This window comes from Phyllobates terribilis, unplaced genomic scaffold (assembly GCF_046119375.1).
Source record: "Phyllobates terribilis strain yellow unplaced genomic scaffold, ASM4611937v1 Scaffold_11__3_contigs__length_659146591, whole genome shotgun sequence".
NCBI classification, from domain to species: Eukaryota; Metazoa; Chordata; class Amphibia; order Anura; family Dendrobatidae; genus Phyllobates; species Phyllobates terribilis.
This window is the reverse complement of record NW_027362771.1, coordinates 567,069,743-567,091,227: the sequence shown is the minus strand read 5'-3', so window position 1 is coordinate 567,091,227 and position 21,485 is coordinate 567,069,743. Positions and strand designations below refer to the sequence as shown.

The 21,485-nt window shown below is 43.2% G+C and overlaps 2 non-coding genes across 2 annotated transcripts; both read left to right on the top strand.

The window, feature by feature from the left end:
- The first annotated feature begins 12,426 nt into the window (after nt 1–12,426).
- Nucleotides 12,427–12,499, top strand: TRNAM-CAU (transfer RNA methionine (anticodon CAU)). The gene has a single exon. It is a non-coding gene; the product is annotated as a tRNA-Met (tRNA).
- Nucleotides 12,500–18,447: 5,948 nt separating this feature from the next.
- Nucleotides 18,448–18,519, top strand: TRNAE-CUC (transfer RNA glutamic acid (anticodon CUC)). Its single transcript has one exon. It is a non-coding gene; the product is annotated as a tRNA-Glu (tRNA).
- The last annotated feature ends 2,966 nt before the right edge of the window (nt 18,520–21,485 follow it).

Below are 21,485 nucleotides of genomic sequence, written 5' to 3'. Positions count from 1 at the left end.
TCGTTGGCTTCAGCTGGAATGGGCGTGACGGTAAGTATGGTTTAATTTAGAACAATAAAGAATTGTGTGTTTATTTCAATTAAAGGACTTTTTTCTTGGTGTTGTGTTTTTTTTAAATACTTTACTAGAAATTCATGGTGGTCATGTCTAATATTGGCATGACCCCATGAATTTCGGGCTTAGGGCCAGCTGATAATGCCAAGCTGGCCCTAACCCCTTTATTACCCAGTGAGCCACCGCACCAGGGCCCTGGATGAGTTGGGTACAGCGCCAGAAGATGGCGCTTCTATGAACGCGCCATTTTCCGGGGTGGCTGCGGACTGCAATTTGCAGCGGGGGTGGCCCAGAAAGCTTGGTCCTCCCTGCGCTGCGGATTCCAGCCCCCAGCTGCCTAGTTGTACCTGGCTGGACACAAAAACAGGGCGAAGCCCCACGTCAATTTTCTTTAAATTATTTCATGAAATAATTAAGAAAAAAAGGGCTTCCCTACATTGTTGTGTCCGGCCAGGTACAAATAGGCAGCTGTTGGTTGGGGGCAGCCCGTTCCTGCCTGCTGTACCTGGCTGGACCCAAATATAGTGCGAAGCCCCACGTCAATTTTTTTTTAATTATTTCATGAAAGAATTAAAAAAAAAATGTCTTCCCTATATTGTTGTGTCCGGCCAGGTACAAAAAGGCAGCCGGTGGTTGGGGGCAGCCCGTTCCTGGCTGCTGCACCTAACTAGACGCAAGTATAGTGCGAAGCCCCACGTCAATTTTTTTTTAATTATTTCATGAATTTCCTGAAGTAATTGAAAAAAATTGAAGTGGGGCTTCGCACTATATTTGTGTCCAGCCAGGTACAGCAGGCAGGAACGGGCTGCCCCCAACCACCAGCTGCCTATTTGTACCTGGCCGGACACAACAATATAGGGAAGGCCTTTTTTTCTTAATTATTTCATGAATTTCCTTAAATAATTAAAAAAAATTGAAGTGGGGCTTCGCACTATATTTGTGTCCAGCCAGGTACAGCAGGCAGGAACGGGCTGCCCCCAACCACCAGCTGCCTATTTGTACCTGGCCGGACACAACAATCTAGAGAAGGCCTTTTTTTCTTAATTATTTCATGAATTTCATGAAATAATTAAAAAAAAAATACGTGGGGCTTCGCCCTATTTTTGTGTCCAGCCAGGTACAACTAGGCAGCTGGGGGCTGCAATCTGCAGCGCAGGGAGGCCCAAGCTTTCTGCCCCCCCCCCCACCCGCTGTAAATTGCAGTCCGCAGCCACCCCGGAAAATGGCGCGTTCATAGAAGCGCCATCTTCTGGCGCTGTACCCAACTCATCCAGGGCCCTGGTGCGGTGGCTCACTGGGTAATAAAGGGGTTAGGGCCAGCTTGGTATTATCAGCTGGACCTAAGCCCAAAATTCATGGGGTCACGCCAGTATTAGACATGACCGCCATGAATTTCTAGTAAAGTATTTAAAAAAAACACAACACCCAGAATAAAGTCCTTTAATTGAAATAAACACACAATTCTTTATTGTTCAAAATTAAACCATACTTACCATCACACCCATTCCAGCTGAAGCCAACGATCTCCTGAAATAAAAGAAAAATAATAAACCAACCTCATCCTTACCTTTCCATGGTTCCCACGACAGCTTCAGCTCTGCTACATCGAGATGACAGGCTGGACCGCAGCAGAACGCTGCCATCCAGCCTGTCATCCCGCAGACACTGAGAAGCGCTGGCATGCTTGCGCTCCTCAGTGTCTCGCTGTGACGGCATCCAGATGAGCTGAGGTCATGTCCAATGAACTCGGCTCACCTCATGCACGTCACTGACAGTGTGGGAAAACTCTCACGCTGAAGCGCTGAGTGCAGGAGAATTCTCCCACGCTGTCACCTCATGCACGTCACTGACAGCGTGGGAGAATTCTCCTGCACTCAGCGCTTCAGCGTGAGAATTTTTCCACGCTGTCAGTGACGTGCATGAGGTGAGTTCATGTCCAATGATCTCAGCTCACCTCATGCACGTCACTGACAGCGTGGGAAAATTCTCCTGCACTCAGCGCTTCAGCGTGAGAATTCTCCCACGCTGAAGCGCTGAGTGCAGGAGAATTTTCCCACGCTGTCAGTGACGAAGCATGAGGTGAGCCGAGTTCATTGGACATGACCCCGGCTCATCTGGATGCCGTCACAGCGAGACACTGAGGAGCGAAGCAAGCCTGCTCTTCTCAGTATCTGCGGAATGACAGGCTGGATGGCAGCGTTCTGCTGCGGTCCAGCCTGTCATCTCGATGTAGCAGAGATGGAGCTGTCCTGGGAACCATCGAAAGGTAAGGATGATGTTGGTTTATTATTTTATTTTTATTGCAGGAGATCGTTGGCTTCAGCTGGAATGGGCGTGATGGTAAGTATGGTTTAATTTAGAACAATAAAGAATTGTGTGTTTATTTCAATTAAAGGACTTTATTCTGGGTGTTTGTGTTTTTTTTAACTTTCACTATGGGGTTAGTAATGGGGGTGTCTTATAGACGCCTCTCCATTACTAACCTGGGCTTGATGTCAGCTGGCATTATAAGCTGACATCAACCCCAGCCCTATTACCCCACTGCCACCGCTACAGGGTAGTGGGAAGAGCGAGGCTAAGTGCCAGAATTGGCGCATCCTATGGATGCGCCATTTCTGGGGCGGCTGACGGCTGGTGTTTCTAGCCTGGGAGGGGGCCAATATTCATGGCACCCTTCCTGGGCTATTAATATCAGCCCCCAGCTGTCTGCCTAGCCTTTGCTAGCTATTAAATTAGGGGGGACCCCACGTCATTTTTTTGGGGGGTCCCCCATTTTAATAGCTAGTAAAGGCTAGGTATTCAGCTGGGGGCTGATGTTAGTAGCCTGGGAAGCTCCGTGGGTATTACCCCCTTCCCAGGCTTCAAACATCTGCCCCAGCCGTCTGCTTAACCTACGCTAGAGACTAAAATTACGGGGAACCCCACGCTAATTTTTTTTTTAATAAATCCTTTATTTTAACACTAAATGACAAGTACAGTAACTAACACTATCACTGTACTTATTATATATCTGACTGACATGTTTCTATCTATCTAATCTATGTGTGATGCTCTATTCCTTCTTGTCTAAATTGTCGGGTACCGGTGTATGCCGCTGCTGAATTTGCCGGCCGGCTTTTTTAAAGAGAGTGTCTTCTGAGCAGTTTGTCAGCTTTTGGACACCTTTGAAGGTGTTTTCTATGCGTTTTTGTTTGCCTGCCATTGGTTTTAACGGTGTTCTAAGGTGTTCGACGAACAGTTCCTCGAACATCCCGGTGTTCGACGAACCGAACCGAACCCGAACACTATGGGGGTGGCTCAACACTACTGAGGACTCTCAAATCTTAATAGTCTCCTTATTTGATGCATTTTTTGGTGCAGATAGAAGCAGAGTATTTAATGTGTTTTTTTTTATTCTACAGAAAAACTTTGATTTTGCACTTAAAAAAGTAGCTGCGTTTTTCTCACAATTTTTTAATTTTTTTAATTTTAAATGCATTTTTCTCAGGTTCCCCATAGAAGCCCATGAAGAAAAAATGCATTAAAACCACAGAGTTCAGCAGCATCTTTAGACACACAATGGTCAGGAGTTTTCATGAAATCACATCCGATTTGCTTGGAGAGTTAAATGCAGCAGAATTACTGTGCAAAAAAAAAACTGCAGGAAAAAAGCAGCATTTACGCTACGTGTGAACAAGTCCAAACAAAGTAGGTGTGATTTATTGAAAACTTCTGGTCACTGTGCATCTAAAGATACTGTTGAATTTTCCGGTTTCGGTGCTGTTTTTCTCTGTAGGCTTCTATGTGGAGCCTGAAAGAAACGCCACCGCCACTCACATAATGAAAAACGCCTTCTCTCGACTTAAACCAGTTCATCTGCACCTTCCACTCCTGGATTCCTAAAACCTCAACCCCATATAGACGGCTAAACAATATAAAAGAAAAAGAGCAGCAGCCAACTGGATGCAATATAGTCGCCTCCACCATAAACACATATACAATCACCCTCTTCATAGGGGAAGAAGACTTGAATCTAGCGCCACCTATTGGGAGTAACAATCCTAAAACTCATCCTAAAGTCTCATTTGTTAAAACATCAATTACATTATTACACAGGGTCAATCTTGTACCTACCAAGCTTCATAGAATATATGGTACAGTTTCTCCAGACTATTTTCGAGGATGTAATGAGAGGGGGATATGTTACATATTTGGGGGATGTTTCCCAGCTGTCCGCTCAAAATGTCCAAATACTGCGGGAGACTGTCCTTAACCAACAATTGGCTCTCAAGTCCTTTGTGTTCTTGAGGGACAAACCTCTTGGAGCTATTAGCCCCATAAATATATTAACACAATTCTGCTCAATAGTGACCAGAATTCACATGGCGGCTAATAGAAGTGGTCAAAGTGTCCATAATATTCTACATTTGGAAAAAAAAAGAAAAAGCCACCAGAACTGATGTCAGAGAGCGTTTTTATAAAATATGGAATCCGTGGATGGAAAACTCTTCCTTCCCCAAACTACCTTTCAACTTTCTTACTTAGGCCACGGCCCCACTATCAGTATTCGGTCAGTATTTTTTCTCAGGAGTGGGAGCCAAAACCAGAATTGGTGACTTGTTTCTATTATACCTTTTCTCTGATTGTTCCTCACCTGGTTTTGGCTCCCACTCCTGAGAAAAAATACTGACCAAATACTGATAGTGGGGCTGTAGTCTTACACGTATGTCCTTTTCAACATTCTACATTTCTTACTGTGAGCGGCACTAGACAACCCTAAAAACCTTCCCACCAGTTTTCTGTTGGATCCCTCCAGCTTTCTATGTGGTCTCCACTTGTCTATTTGAGCCTACCATTAGGCTGAGTTCACACGATGCGTATTTAATGCGTTTCCGCTGCGTTTTTGCAGTTGCGTAAACGCCGCGGAAACGCATTAAAAACACATGGTAGAAGGGCAGCAATGTTCCCCAATTGAAATCCGCATGTGCTGTGCCCATGATGCGGATTTTTCCGCAGCGTAAACGCTGCGCTCAAAAGTTCGCAGCATGTCAATTAATTTTGCGTAAACGTGGCGTTTTCGCCGCCATTGACTTGCATTAGAACGCGCCAATTCCGCCAGACTGCATTTGTACTTGCGCTATTGGCGCGTTCTAATGTGCGGATGGTACCCGAGTGTGGAGGAGAGGAGAGTCTCATCCACATCCAGGTACCATTAAAAAACTGTAAAAAAGAATAAAATAAAAAATAAATGTATACTTACCTTCTGTCGGCCCGCACTGCGCTCCTGCTTGGTTCCCGGCACTTTGCAGTGAGTTGAAGGACCTGCGGTGACGTCAGAGTCATGTGACGGGTCACGTGACGCTGATGTCGGCAGGTCTTTCAATTCAAAGTTGCCGGCAGCCGGGAGAACGGATTGAGCAGGACAGCGCGGGCCATCGGAGGTAAGTATATACACTGTCTCGGGTCACACTATATAAATCCATGCTGTTTGCATGGATTTATACAGTGTGACCTAGTTGTCAAGCACTTTCCAGGTGATGCTAAAATCGCCTGGAAAGCGCATGTGAATCCGCATGTATTCCGCAGGAAAAACGCATGTACAATCTGCATGCGTTTTTTCTGCCAGGGAGATGCAGAAATGATGCAGAAATTTTCTGCTTCATTTCTGCATCGTGTGCACATACCCTTATAGTGCTGTACAACTGGTAAAGCCGAGACCTGGAAGGGCATCTAAAAGTGAACAGACAGTTTCCCTGGTGGTCTAGTGGTTAGGATTCGGCGCTCTCACCGCCGCGGCCTGGGTTCGATTCCCGGTCAGGGAACATCAACATTTTGATTGTCAAGTTTACAAGTTGGCTTACTTTGAACTAATAATTAGCACTAAGTTTTGTTACATGGTCTCACAAGCAAGGTCATGACCCTTTTCTCGAGAGGTACGCCCACTTTCCATTAGGCCACACCCACTTTACATTAGGCCACACCCTCTTCCCAAACATCCCAGAAAAAGGGTCTTTCGCTCGTAATAAACATGGGGCAAATTATCTTTGATAGTTTTAGAGTGTTGTTTTTCTTACTTTGCATCAGTCATTATAGATTTGTTTCACACGTTGTATAAATGCTGTGGTATTTATTATTCTGCACTTTTTTGCAGGTGTCTGCATCAAACTACGAAATAACAACTTTGTATGATTATTTCATCTTTCCTACATTTCTTTATGCGTTTCCTCCTTATTTTATACAGGAAAAAGTTATATCATTGTACCATGTTAGCTTGTAGATAGAAAAATATTAAGATTTGAGAGTCCTCACTGGTTGATGCCTTTTAATGGCTAACTGAAAAGATGGTAACAAATTGCAAGCTTTCGAGACTACTCGAGTCTCTTCATCAGGCATAGAATCTTATCTATTATCTTATCTTACTATGCCTGATGAAGAGACCTGAGTAGTCTCGAAAGCTTGCTATTTGTTACCATCTTTTCAGTAAATCCACGGCCCCACTATCAGTATTTGGTCAGTATTCAGTCAGTATTATTTCTCAGGAGTGGGAGCCAAAACCGGGAGTGGGTGATAAATCCAGAATTGGTGACTTGTTTCTATTATACCTTTTCTCTGATTGTTCCTTACCTGGTTTTGGCTCCCAATCCTGAGAAAAAATACTGATTGAATATTGACCAAATACTGACAGTGGGGCCGAGGCCTTAGCCATTAAAAGGTATCAACCCTTGAGGACTCTCAAATCTTAATATTCTCCTTACTTGATGTTTTTTTTGGTGCAGATTGAAGCAGAGTATTTAATGTGTTTTTTTTTTATTCTACAGAAAAACTTTGATTTTGCACTTAAAAAAGTAGCTGCGTTTTTCTCACAATTTTTTATTTTTAAATGCATTTTTCTCAGGTTCCCCATAGAAGCCCATGAAGAAAAAATGCATTAAAACCAGAGTTCAGCAGCAACTTTAGACACACAATGGTCAGGAGTTTTCATGAAATCACATCCGATTTGCTTGGATAGTTAAATGCAGCAGTATTACTGTGCAAAAAAAAACTGCAGAAAAAAAGCAGCATTTACACTACGTGTGAACAGGTCCAAACAAAGTGGGTGTGATTTATTGAAAACTTCTGCTCACTGTGCATCTAAAGACACTGTTGAATTTCCCAGTTTTGGTGCTGTTTTTCTCTGTAGGCTTCTATGTGGAGCCTGAAAGAAACGCCACCCCCACTCACATAATGAAAAACGCCTTCTCTCGACTTAAACCAGTTCATCTGCAGCTTCCACTCCTGGATTCCTAAAAACTCAACCCCATATAGACGGCTAAACAATATAAAAGAGAAAAAGAGCAGCAGCCAACTGGATGCAATATAGTCGCCTCCACCATAAACACATATACAATCACAATCTTCATAGGGGAAGAAGACTTGAATCTAGCGCCACCTATTGGGAGTACCAATCCTAAAACTCATCCTAAAGTCTCATTTGTTAAAACATCAATTACATTATTACACAGGGTCAATCTTGTACCTACAGCGCCGGACTGGAGTACCTGGGGCCCACTAGGAAAAAATCAATCTTGGGGCCCACCAGCACCATGCAGTTACCGTATATAGGAATAACATAAGTCCGCAAACTCTTTCAAAATGAATCAACTTTATTAACCAAAAAAGCGAAAAGCAGGATAATATAGATTTTTTACTGCGGAACAGCAAACCCACAGTTATAATTTACTGGTGTATACCAGACTTTTTTAAATATATAGATTTGCGGCTGAACATTGAGCGACACACTCAAACTGTTTTTTTTTAGATACAAAAGGCCCACAACTGGATACTACAGAGATTTGACCCGTGAAAATGCAAAACCACACTGGGATTTGTCGGGCCTACAACAGACTATTTTCAACAGATATATTTTTGTGTCAGAACAGTCAGGAGACACTACTGGGTTTTTTTAAGGCCAAAAAAGCGAAAAGCAGGATAATAGAGATTTTTTTACCGTGGAACAGCAAACCCACAGTTATAATTTACTGATGTGTAACAGACTTTTTTAAATATATAAATTTGCGGCTGAACAGTGAGCGACACACTCAAACAGTTTTTTTTTATATACAAAAGGCCCAAAAATGGATACTACAGAGATTTGACCCGTGGAAATGCAAAACCACACTTCTGTTTCTGTGGCCTATACCAGACTCTTTTCAACAGATATATTTGTGTCTGAGAAATCAGAGACAAGCTTTTTTTGGGGGGGAAAAGGGGGTGGGGGGGACAGCAATAGGTTAATAAGACAGGTATTTGTACAGTGTGAAGGAGGAAAAAAAAAAATATTTAGATGAAAAAAAAGGATATTACTGGCCCCCAAGACCTAGAGCTAAGTCCAGCAATTTCAGAAACAGGAGCACACAGGTCTGTAATGCAGCGTTTGCTGGTATAACCACTGCGTCTCCTATACAGCCTGGCTGCCTGATATCTGGGATGGATATTAGTCCTGAGAAGGACTGTTTGTTTGTTCTGGCAGCCTTTACAGACCCTACACTAACTATTTTGCAGGAAAAATCTCTCCCTAGCTCAGCAGCGCTGTCCCTACACTGTCTAATCCGGAGCGACTGTGTCCAAGATGGCAGCGCCCGGTTTTAAATACTCGAGGTGACGCTGTGCGGCCCACCAATCACTGTAATGCCCACATACAACAAGGCTGCCGCATTACAGTGACTGGCTGGCAATCCCTGCATGTTCATTGGCTCTGTAAAGAGCGCCAAACATGCAGGGCAGAGACCCGAGGTCCCGCCCGAGTAACCCGGAAATGCTCGGTGCTCGCCGAACATCCCGAGTAGCGTGATGCTCGGGCGAGTACCGAGCAGTGTCGAGCATGCTCGCTCAACACTAGTGGTGACCATACTGTATGGGGAGCTGTGGTGACTATACTGTATGGGGAGCTGTGGGGGACATCATACTGTATATTGGGCACAGTGTTGTAACTAAAGTCCTCTGGGCCCAAGTGCAAAGTCTGAACTGGGACTCCTATCAGAATGTTGGTCAGATCTATGGCCCCTTTAATATTTCCCTCGGTCCTGGCCCTTATTCTATAATAATGTCTCTGTAGTATGAGAGAGAGACAGCACTTTATACAATTTCTAGATTCGCATAGGATATGTGTGATTATACACTAGCACTTTACACAGAGCTCTGACCTATATATAGGACAACATTTGTGTAAATCCTTTGGTAATTATGTGCATTAGCCTATATGATGTGACTGTGCACTTGCACTTTACTTAAATTTATATACAGGATAACAATAGTGCAATATTCTGGTATAAATGTGCATTTAAACAACCCTATGTGATTGATCTACTCCCTCTGGACATTGTTTATCAACTTCTTGGGTGTACGCCCCTTGTTTTTATGGTTATTGGTTTGTTTTCCATTTTTATCACTTAATTGTCAATAAAGTACAATACGTTTCGCGAGTTCTGATAAATTGGGCTTTTATGATAGTTTTTTCTCTTCTTCATTTTTAGTTTCATTAGAGTATAAAGAATGAAAACCGGATTGTAAAAGTTCAAGAGGAGAGTTTTCTGTGAGGTAGCAGATTAGACGACAGTAGACAAAGCATTCCAGGAGTTTAGAGATGATGGGAAGATTAGAGACAGTTCTGTAGTTAGTAGTTCTGGTCGAGGGATGGTTTCTTTTTTTTAAAGAGGTTATGACGGTGTGTTTGAATGAGGAGGGAAGGATACCATAAGCAAGAGAGTGATTAAATGTTTTAGTTAGGTGGGCTTTGACAGCCTGGGAACGTTACTGAAGGAGATGTAGGGTTATTGCTGCAGGTTGTAGGGCAAGAAAAAGAAATAGCCTGCTAACTTCTTTCGTGACAGATTCAAAGGTGAAAAGTGAACTTGAGGTGGTTAAGAGAATTAGAATGTAAGAAGTCTTGGATGTAAGGAAGTTTTTACACACTGACCGTGAGTTCCATACAGCACAATTAAAGAGACAGAAGACATGCACTCAATATTGATAAGATTAGAAGGGTTTCTATGCACAGCAGGAAGAGAGTTATATATTTACTAGTGGAAAGAGGGCAAGGGATAGAGGAGATGTCACCAGTGATTAGGAGAAGGAGAAAAAAGAGAGAACAGGTGGTTCAGAGATCTGTGCGAGCATTTCGTGCAGTGTACGGTGGTAAAAGGAGAAAAACCGACCATAAAAGCCCAGAGAAGTCAAAAGTTATGAAATTTAATTAATCTTTATTGGAAATCAGAAGATAACGAAGGATAACAAAATGACCAGAAAAAAACAAGGGTCACACAACTATGATGATATAAAAACCATATATCGTTAGGCAGTCATATTATCATATTAAAATGCAATGCCATTGTAAACAACTATATACGGTGATGTATGAATAGTATCCTTTACCTAACATAGATATATATCTATATGTAACAATATATAACAAATTATTGCAAAACCATTGCAGCAGTGCCCTGTATAAAGTGCTAATGCAAATATTGAATATATTAGTATAAGGGCTATACTTACTGCTGAATGCTAGGGTAGTTGGGGACTCCCACTTCTGAGTGACATACACCCGACGTGCGTTTTGGCTGTCTCCTTCATCAGGAGATGGCTCAATGTTAGATTTAGGATACTTTTCATGCAACACCGTACATCTATATGATGACATACAGACACAAGAACAATTACAGTAGTATATACCAAATATTGACCACCATTATGTAAATATTTACAAATCAACGATCGTTTAATGCCACAAATTGGTTAATGTGAATGGGTCTAGTGCATGAAATTACAAGCAATATCCCACTCCCATCTAGCACAGGTGGGCATTCAGAGTTTCAATTCAGGTATCCCGCCTTTCACAAACCTTAAATTTGTGTTAAACTCGTTATATAAAATATCCATACTCTGATATTGATGATTTTCTGGCTTTTTCAGTGTCCTCATATGTAGAACTTCACCCTTGGATTCCTGGGCTGACCACACAATTAAGATGCGCATAATTGTCAGTGATTGAGAGTGTGGTCTATTGGGATTCACTATTTGTGGGCGTTGAATCCTTTGCAGTGCTAAGGATTCATTTTCAATGGCATAGAAGGAAAAATAAGGAAAGCTGTATCCACTCCCTCACTATCACAATGACAAAGTCAAGGAATGCACATGCTGATTACAGTCTTTTTCACAGGTGCAGTGGGTTTATTGTCTGTACTGTTTTTCATATGTATTGCGTTTTTAGTGGTCTATTCTGTGTACACTTTATAGAAAAAAGGAAAAAGAGAAAACTAGAAAACAAAAATAGAAGAAAAATAACAGAATAAAAATATGAAAATATCTATATTTAGAGGAGAATAAAAATATGAAAATCAGTGCGGAAATATCCAAGAACATTAAAGAGGTTGTCCACAACTTTTACATTGATGGCTTATCCTTAGGATAGGTCATCAATGTCTGAACTGCTGGGGCCCGACACACCGACATCCCTGCCGATCAGCTTTTATCGGTAGCGGCGGCCCGAAGTACTTTCTTGCGGAGCTGGCCATATATTTGTAGTGGCCGGGGCTTGGTACTGCACAACCATCTCCCATTCAAATCAATAGGAGGCGGATGTGCAGTACCTCGCGGCAGTCGCTATAAGTAGACATCCAGCTCTGCAAGTAAGTACTTCCATCCAGGGGCCGTCGCCGATACCGATAACAGCTGATCATATTAAGACCTCGTTCAGATGTCTGTTTTGTGTTTTATTTATGTTTTTTTCAGAGCACCTACCCAATTTTCACATGCATGTTTTTTGTCTTTTTGCACACCATCATTACACCAATAAGGACCAAGGCATATGATTTTAATCCATTTTGGAGTAAAATCAACAATTCACATCAATAGCTCCCTGAATAAAGAAACTGACATCTTACTGATGTCTTACATGTTTCATCTTAGTTCTGTCTGTTTTTCACTGCCCAATGGTTAAGAGAAGCTTGGACACTTTCATCCTATTTTTTTTATTGCGTAATAGAAAATCAGGTGCTACACTAATGGTAAAAAAAAATTAGAAACACGGACCTGAGAACAAATGAAAATCCGAAATTAAAACCACTGATCAAAATGGATGTGTGAATGAGGCCTAATACGCAGAAGTTGGAGGAAAGGTGATGTTTATTTCTTGGGGTTTTTGAACCTCTTTTTGTAATGAATATTTTGCTTTCAGAAGTTCTTGAACTAACAGCTGCTTTTTGTCTCCACTTTCAGCTGGTCTTTACATATTCAATTTGGTGAGTTTTATGACAAATGTGGTAAGAGTTTTTGAGGTCACTTTTTTCCCCCGTGGTATTCTTGCTTCGGTGCATGTGCTGTAGTTAACGGCCACCAAGGTCTCATTGCTAAGTTGCCTCGTTAGCGCAGTAGGTAGCGCGTCAGTCTCATAATCTGAAGGTCGTGAGTTCGATCCTCACACGGGGCAAAGGAAGCTTTAATTTTTTTTTCTTTCCTTTTTTAAAGTCATCAATCAATTGTAAACATTTCAAGAAATGGAAAGCACATTTAAATTGTTTTACACCTTGATAGATAGAAAATTATTTTCAAACTTTGAAGGACCTGAGGTTAAGTTTCTATATTTAGCTGGTACCGTGTTTCGCTGCAGTAGTCCTACACATAATTTGTTTCCAGTAAACTAGAAACTGTTTTAAGCTTTTGGCATAATTAAACATATACGACACTGAAAGTTTGGTGTTTGCGTCTAGTGCTTCATTTTTACAGTGATACGATTGTGAGTGCAGAGCTGTTGAGTGGAGATGAGTGGCGCTCATGTCCTGCGCTAAATGCTGACTTCTCCTGGGAGCCTGTTGCAACGCTCGAAGAGAGAGAATTTTGGAATAAAGTTCAGGTCGTGTACCAGGACCTGAACTTCCACAGGTCTGCTCATCCCTACTGTTGAGTGGCAACCCTGCCCTGAGAGCCCTGTTGGAGAAACCCAATACACCTGCATTTTACATATGTAGGTATTAAAGGGTTTTTCCCCCAAACAAAAGTTGATTTTAATCAATACATCGTGGAATAATAATAAATTCCACAATTGGATGATTAAATAAAATGTTCCTGTGCTGAGAACAGGGCTGTGGAGTCGGAGCCCATCTTGGTGGAGTCGGAGTCAGTATAAAATGGACCAACTGCGACTCCTAAAATATAAAACAAATTGGTCACAGTAATTCAAAGCAGTTTGTGAGGAATATTTTTTCATAAGAATTTGGGAAAATTATGAAATGTCCTATAAATCTCTGTCCTATTCCTGATCTAAGGGTCTAGACTTTTAGCTGAGATGAATCTGTGCTACAGTAAATTTATCACTTAAACATGAGCCGTGTATGAGGGAGTCTGAGTCGTGGAGTCGGAGTTGGAGTCAGTGTCATGGAAATTGAGGAGTCGGAATCGGAAGTTTGGCTTACTGACTCCACAGCCCTGGCTGAGATAATCTTATAAATGTGGCCCTGCTGTGTACTGTGTAATGGCTGTGTCTGACTGTACAGGAACATGGTCTGATCATACCACATCTCCTGGGCAGGGGAGGAAGCAAAAGAGTATACAGACATTACAACATGGGATCGCAGCTGATTATTTTTGTGAGGTAAAACATTTCCCTTTATGTTTTTAAACAATGTTTTACCTCAAAGAAAGAATCAGCTGTGATCCCGTGCTGTAATGTCTGTATACTCTTTTGCTCCCTCCCCTGCCCAGCAGATGTGGTATGATCAGACCATGTTCCTGTACAGTCAGACACAGCCATTACACAGTACACAGCAGGGGCTCATTTATAAGATTATCTCAGCACAGGAACATTTTATTTAAATACATTAAATTGTGGAACTTATTATTATTCCAAGATCTATTGATTAAAATCAACTATTGTTCTTGGGAAAAACCCTTTAATGCATTAAATTCATACATGAATAAACACAAATTTTACCAGTTTTTGCCTGGGTGTATGTCTGTTTATTATTCCATCTTTTGGAACTTTTTTAAGCGCTGTGCTTCTTTTTATATGTTAAATCTAAAATTTACTAAATTTGTTCCTTGCTGCACTAAACGTCCCCACAAATCCTGAGGAGGGCGAGTACAGTTTGGTTGTGTTACTCTGTGTATGCCAGAAGAGTACCTATCAGGTGCTCGGGAAAGCTGAGAGACATGTGGGCAAGTGTGTGACCCAGTGACTTATCAAAAGGGCGAGTGGTGGCAGTGAAAAGTGTGGTGTGGATGTGAGAATGGTGACCAGTATTCACATGGCGGCTAATAGAAGTGGTCAAAGTGTCCATAATATTCTACATTTGGAAAAAAAAAGAAAAAAGCCACCAGAACTGATGTCAGAGAGCATTTTTATAAAATATGGAATCCGTGGATGGAAAACTCTTCCTTCCCCAAACTACCTTTCAACTTTCCTACTTAGGCCACGGCCCCACTATCAGTATTTGGTCAGTATTTTTTCTCAGGAGTGGGAGCCAAAACCAGGAGTGGGTGATAAATGCAGAATTGGTGACTTGTTTCTATTATACCTTTTCTCTGATTGTTCCTCACCTGGTTTTGGCTCCCACTCCTGAGAGAAAATACTGACTGCATACTGATAGTGGGGCTGTAGCCTTACACGTATGTCCTTTTCAACATTCTACATTTCTTACTGTGAGCGGCACTAGACAACCCTATAAACCTTCCCACCAGTTTTCTGTTGGATCGCTCCAGCTTTCTATGTGGTCAGTGAACAAGTGAACAGACGGTTTCCCTGGTGGTCTAGTGGTTAGGATTCGGCGCTCTCACTGCCGCGGCCCAGGTTCAATTCCCGGTCAGGTAACATCAACATTTTGATTGTCAAGTTTACAAGTTTGCTTACTTTGAGCTAATAATTAGCACTAAATTTTGTTACATGGTCTCACAAGCAAGGTCAGGACCCTTTTCTCGAGAGGTACGCCCCCTTTCCATTAGGCCACACCCACTTTACATTAGGCCACACCCTCTTCCCAAACATCCCAGAAAAAAGGGCTTTCGCTCGTAATAAACATGGGGCAAATTATCTTTGATAGTTTTAGAGTGTTGTTTTTCTTACTTTGCATCAGTCATTATGGATTTGTTTCACACGTTGTGTAATTGCTGTGGTATTTATTATTCTGCACTTTTTTGCAGGTGTCTGCATCAAACTACGAAATAACAACTTTGTATAATTATTTAATCTTTCCTACATTTCTTTATGCGTTTCCTCCTTATTTCATACAGGAAAAACATATATCTTTGTACCATGTTAGCTTGTAGATAGAAAAATATTAAGATTTGAGAGTCCTCAGTGGTTGATGCCTTTTAATGGCTAACTGAAAAGATGGTAATAAATAGCAAGCTTTCGAGACTACTCGAGTCTCTTCATCAGGCATAGAATCTTATCTAATATCTTATCTTACTATGCCTGATGAAGAGACCTGAGTAGTCTCGAAAGCTTGCTATTTATTACCATCTTTTCAGTAAATCCACGGCCCCACTGTCAGTACTTGGTCAGTATTCAATCAGTATTTTTTATCAGGAGTGGGAGCCAAAATGAGGAGTGGGTGATAAATGCAGAATTTCTGACTTGCTTCTATTAGACCTTTTCTCTGATTTTTCCTCATCTGGTTTTAGCTCCCACTCCTGAGAAAAAATACTGATTGAATACTGACCAAATACTGACAGTGGGGCCGTGGCCTTAACCATTAAAAGGTATCAACCCTTGAGGACTCTCAAATCTTAATATTCTCCTTATTTGATGCATTTTTTGGTGCAGATTGAAGCAGAGTATTTAATGTGTTTTTTTTAATTCTACAGAAAAACTTTGATTCTCCACTTAAAAAACTAGCTGCGTTTTTCTCACAATTTTTTATTTTTAAATGCATTTTTTTCAGGTTCCCCATAGAAGCCCATGAAGAAAAAATGCATTAAAACCACAGAGTTCAGCAGCATCTTTAGACACACAATGGTCAGGAGTTTTCATGAAATCACATCCGATTTGCTTGGATAGTTAAATGCAGCAGAATTACTGTGCAAAAAAAAACTGCAGAAAAAAAGCAGCATTTACGCTATGAATGAACAGGTCCAAACAAAGTGGGTGTGATTTCATGAAAACTTCTGCTCACTGTGCATCTAAAGACACTGTTGAATTTTCCGGTTTCGGTGCTGTTTTTCTCTGTAGGCTTCTATGTGGAGCCTGAAAGAAACGCCACCGCCACTCACATAATGAAAAACGCCTTCTCTCGACTTAAACCAGTTCATCTGCAGCTTCCACTCCTGGATTCCTAAAAACTCAACCCCATATAGACGGCTAAACAATATAAAAGAGAAAAAGAGCAGCAGCCAACTGGATGCAATATAGTCACCTCCACCATAAACACATATACAATCACAATCTTCATAGGGGAAGAAGACTTGAATCTAGCGCCACCTATTGGGAGTACCAATCCTAAAAGTCATCCTAAAGTCTTATTTGTTAAAACATCAATTACATTATTACACAGGGTCAATCTTGTACCTACCAAGCTTCATAGAATATATGGTACAGTTTCTCCAGACTGTTTTCGAGGATGTAATGAGAGGGGGATATGTTACATATTTGGGGGATGTTTCCCAGCTATCCGCTCAAAATGTCCAAATACTGCGGGAGACTGTCCTTAACCAACAATTGGCTCTCAAGTCCTTTGTGTTCTTGAGGGACAAACCTCTTGGAGCTATTAGCCCCATAGATATATTAACACAATTCTGCTCAATAGTGACCAGAATTCACATGGCAGCTAATAGAAGTGGTCAAAGTGTCCATAATATTCTGCATTTTGGAAAAAAAAGAAAAAAGCCACCAGAACTGATGTCAGAGAGCGTTTTTATAAAATATGGAATCCGTGGATGGAAAACTCTTCCTTCCCCAAACTACCTTTCAACTTTCCTACTTAGGCCACGGCCCCACTATCAGTATTTTTTCTCAGGAGTGGCTGCCAAAACCAGGAGTGGGTGATAAATACAGAATTGGTGACGTTTCTATTATACCTTTTTTTTCTGATAGTGGGGCTGTAGCCTTACACATATGTCCTTTTCAACATTATACATTTCTTACTGTGAGCGGCACTAGACAACCCTATAAACCTTCCCACCAGTTTTCTGTTGGATCTCTCCAGCTTTCTATGTGGTTTCCACTTGTCTATTTGAGCCTACCATTATAGTGCTGTACAATTGGTAAAGCAGAGACCTGGAAGGGCATCTAAAAGTGAACAGACAGTTTCCCTGGTGGTCTAGTGGTTAGGATTCGGCGCTCTCACCGCCGCGGCCCGGGTTCGATTCCCAGTCAGGGAACATCAACATTTTGATTGTCAAGTTTACAAGTTGGCTTACTTTGAGCTAATAATTAGCACTAAATTTTGTTACATAGTCTCACAAGCAAGGTCACGAACCTTTTCTCGAGAGGCACGCACACTTTCCATTAGGCCACACCCACTTTACATTAGGCCACACCCTCTTCCCAAACATCCCAGAAAAAGGGTCTTTCACTCGTAATAAACATGGGGCAAATTATCTTTGATAATTTTAGAGTGTTTCTTTCTTACTTTGCATCAGTCATTATAGATTTGTTTCACACGTTGTGTAAATGCTGTGGTATTTATTATTCTGCACTTTTTTGCAGGTGTCTGCATCAAACTACGAAATAACAACTTTGTATGATTATTTCATCTTTCCTACATTTCTTTATGCGTTTCCTCCTTATTTTATACAGGAAAAAGTTATATCTTTGTACCGTGTTAGCTTGTAGATAGAAAAATATTAAGATTTGAGAGTCCTCAGTGATTGATGTCTTTTAATGGTTAACTGAAAAGATGGTAACAAATTGCAAGCTTTCGAGACTACTCGAGTCTCTTCATCAGGCATAGAATCTTATCTAATATCTTATCTTACTATGCCTGATGAAGAGACCTGAGTAGTCTCGAAAGCTTGCTATTTGTTACCATGTTTTCAGTAAGTCCATGGCCCCACTATCAGTATTTGATCAGTATTTTTCTCAGGAGTGGGAGCCAAAACGAGGAGTGGGTGATAAATGCAGAATTGGTGACTTGTTTCTATTAGACCTTTTCTCTGATTGTTCCTCACCTGGTTTTGGCTCCCACTCCTGAGAAAAAATACTGACCGAATACTGACCGAATACTGATAGTGGGACTGTAGCCTTACACATATGTCCTTTTCAACATTCTACATTTCTTACTGTGAGCGGCACTAGACAACCCTATAAACCTTCCCACCAGTTTTCTGTTGGATCACTCCAGCTTTCTATGTGGTTTCCACTTGTCTATTTGAGCCTACCATTATAGTGCTGTACAACTGGTAAAGCAGAGACCTGGAAGGGCATCTAAAAGTGAACAGACAGTTTCCCTGGTGGTCTAGTGGTTAGGATTCGGCGCTCTCACCGCCGCGGCCCGGGTTCGATTCCCGGTCAGGGAACATCAACATTTTGATTGTCAAGTTTACAAGTTGGCTTACTTTGAGCTAATTATTAGCACTAAATTTTGTTACATAGTCTCACAAACAAGGTCACGAACATATTCTCGAGAGGCACGCACACTTTCCATTAGGCCACACCCACTTTCCATTAGGCCACACCCTCTTCCCAAACATCCCAGAAAAAGGGTCTTTCGCTCGTAATAAACATGGGGCAAATTATCTTTGATAGTTTTAGAGTGTTGTTTTTCTTACTTTGCATCAGTCATTATAGATTTGTTTCACACGTTGTGTAATTGCTGTGGTATTTATTATTCTGCACTTTTTTGCAGGTGTCTGCATCAAACTACGAAATAACAACTTTGTATGATTATTTTACCTTTCCTACATTTCTTTATGCGTTTACTCCTTATTTTATACAGGAAAATGATATATCTTTGTACCGTGTTAGCCAGTAGATAGAAAAATATTAAGATTTGAGAGTCCTCAGTGGTTGATGCCTTTTAATGGCCAACTGAAAAGATGGTAACAAATTGCAAGCTTTCGAGACTACTCGAGTCTCTTCATCAGGCATAGAATCTTATCTAATATCTTATCTTACTATGCCTGATGAAGATGTGGTGCCCCTGTGGGTTCAGTCGCCACAGAGGTACTGCATCTCACCCAGAGGTGTGGTATCTCACTCTCAGGTAAGGATAGAGTGCTGCCCTGGACCCTAACACCTGCATCCAACACATACCACTTCAGTGGGGGCAGGGCGAGATTGCTCCTAAGGGAGAGCACAGTCCCTGGTCCCTAGCTGGAGGGTGGAACCATGTAGTGGGTGTGGGTGGAGGACATAGTTCAGGGGAGCACAGGAAAGGAAGTGATATAAAAGAGGGAACCATCTTGAAAATAGAAGCCAGTCAGAGGAGGAGAGTGTATGGAGCAGGAGCTCTGCAGGAGCTCTGCTCGGGAGGAGGGCCTAGCAGAGAGTCCCAAGTCTGAGAAGAGGAGCAGGAAGGAGGGCTCCAGGAGGAACGAGGGGATCCTAGGGGTGCTGGAGGCCACCCTTACGCCCGAATCTACCAGGTGTGGAAGGATCAAGCCGTAGAGGGGACCGGCCCCTAAACTAGTGGAGAACTACAAGACTCAGCTAGAAACCGGAGGCTTCTGTACTTTTAGGGTGCAGTTGCCACAGCCACAATTACATCGCCGAAAAGGTGGTCACAGAGGGTCCAGGGGACAGCAGGTCGCCCGCAAGATCCGAGGCTACCGGCTTGGGACACTGATTATGAGGCGCAGGGCAGGAGGGTGAGAGCCAGCGCAGGAAGATGACTGAGAAAAGCACACAGAAAGGGGTCCCGTTAAGCCCTCTTGAATTATCTGAGGGATTACTGAACCCCTGCTTGGTGAACGCAGTGCGACGTGGCAGGCTGTAATCTGTACAGTGAAACCTGAGGAACTTAACAACTGTGAGTAAACTCTGAAGACTGCACCCCACTGTCTCTGTGAATTACTGCTGCGCCATCACCCCCTGCACTACACTGCACTACAACGCCCAGCAACATCTATACATCTACACTGCCCTGGAGCTAAGCTCTGCCTGTGGAGAGCTAAACCAACTCTGCTGCATCAATAACAGCTCCAGAGGATCTGCACTGCAGCGGCGGCTCCACAGTCGCATACCACAGGTGGCGTCACGAACTTTATATAAAAACTATAAATCCCCTGTAAATAATCCCTCTTTTAATGACCGCCCTGGGTCACGGAGCGGGTCACCGCCACTGTGACATCTCCCCTAGCAACGACCGGCCTGGCACCGAGTACCCCATGGCCCAGGAGGCACGTCATCTTTGGTGTCACGAACAGGATATAAACCCACCCGTTATCACCGGGTATTGTGCGCCTAGAGACTGTGTTCTATACTGAATGTGGCACCCACCCCAGAAGAAAGGGCGCCATTATGTGCGTTTTCAAAGACAACATAGAACCTCCCATCGTGGGCCGGGTCCCAGAATGGCGCCAAAAGCGGAGCACGCCCCAAGCAGCAGTAACCATGTATGTAGATGTGTCCATCCTCTCCCAGAAAGGGGAGAGGAAGAAAGAAGAAAACTGGGAGACAGGGTGTGGTCTCAAGCAGTCTAGACAGACCACACCCAGCAGGCAAGATGGAAGGAGGTCAGCCTGAAGCTCCGGCTTGTGGTCTGCAGCCCGCGGCAGGGCCCCTCACCGTGGAGGGGATGCTAGCCAAGTTGTCCCTGGAGGACACCAGCTTCATCCGGGATGAAATGCAAGGACTGGGCAGGAGGATGAAAGAGGCCCAGCGAGCTGAGATTGCTGCCTGGAGAGCAGAGCTGATGGAAAAGTTGGTGACCTGGAAGCAGTCAGCGTTGCAAGTGACCAGCAGCGCCCCAGCCCCGGCGGAGCCTGACCAGAACCAGGAGGCAGCGTGCAGCACAGGAGCGGCCGCGGGAGCAGGTAAGAGAAGACTCCCTGTCCCGGGCGCTGAAAGCGCTGACCTGCTCCTGGGCCCCCTGGTAGAACTCCCTGTCCCGGGCGCTGAAAGTTGTGATCTGCTCCTGGGCTCCCTGCCGGAACCTCCATACCCGGGCACACATGCGCCCGCTCCACTCCTGGTCCCGGAGCCCTCTACCCTGGGTGCTAATGAGGAAGACCTGCTCCTAGGCCCCCTTCAAGAGCCATCAGCCCCCACACCCGAATGGGTGTATGGACGTGCTGTCTGGGACTGGTCCGTGGAGGTGGAAGACCGTAGCCTCCCGCTGTTACCCCCTCCTGAGCCCTTAGCCATCTCCGGGAGGGAAGAGGACCAGTTCCTGTGGGACAACCCTGGGGGGGACCTCATGGGGTTTCCCCGGGAAACCAGAGCCGAGGTTGCACGTCGGGTGGAGCACTGCAAGAGGGAGCTGGGGCAGCTGGAAAAAGAGCGGCACCTCCTGCGGATGCAGTGGGAGAGACTAGAGGCCCGG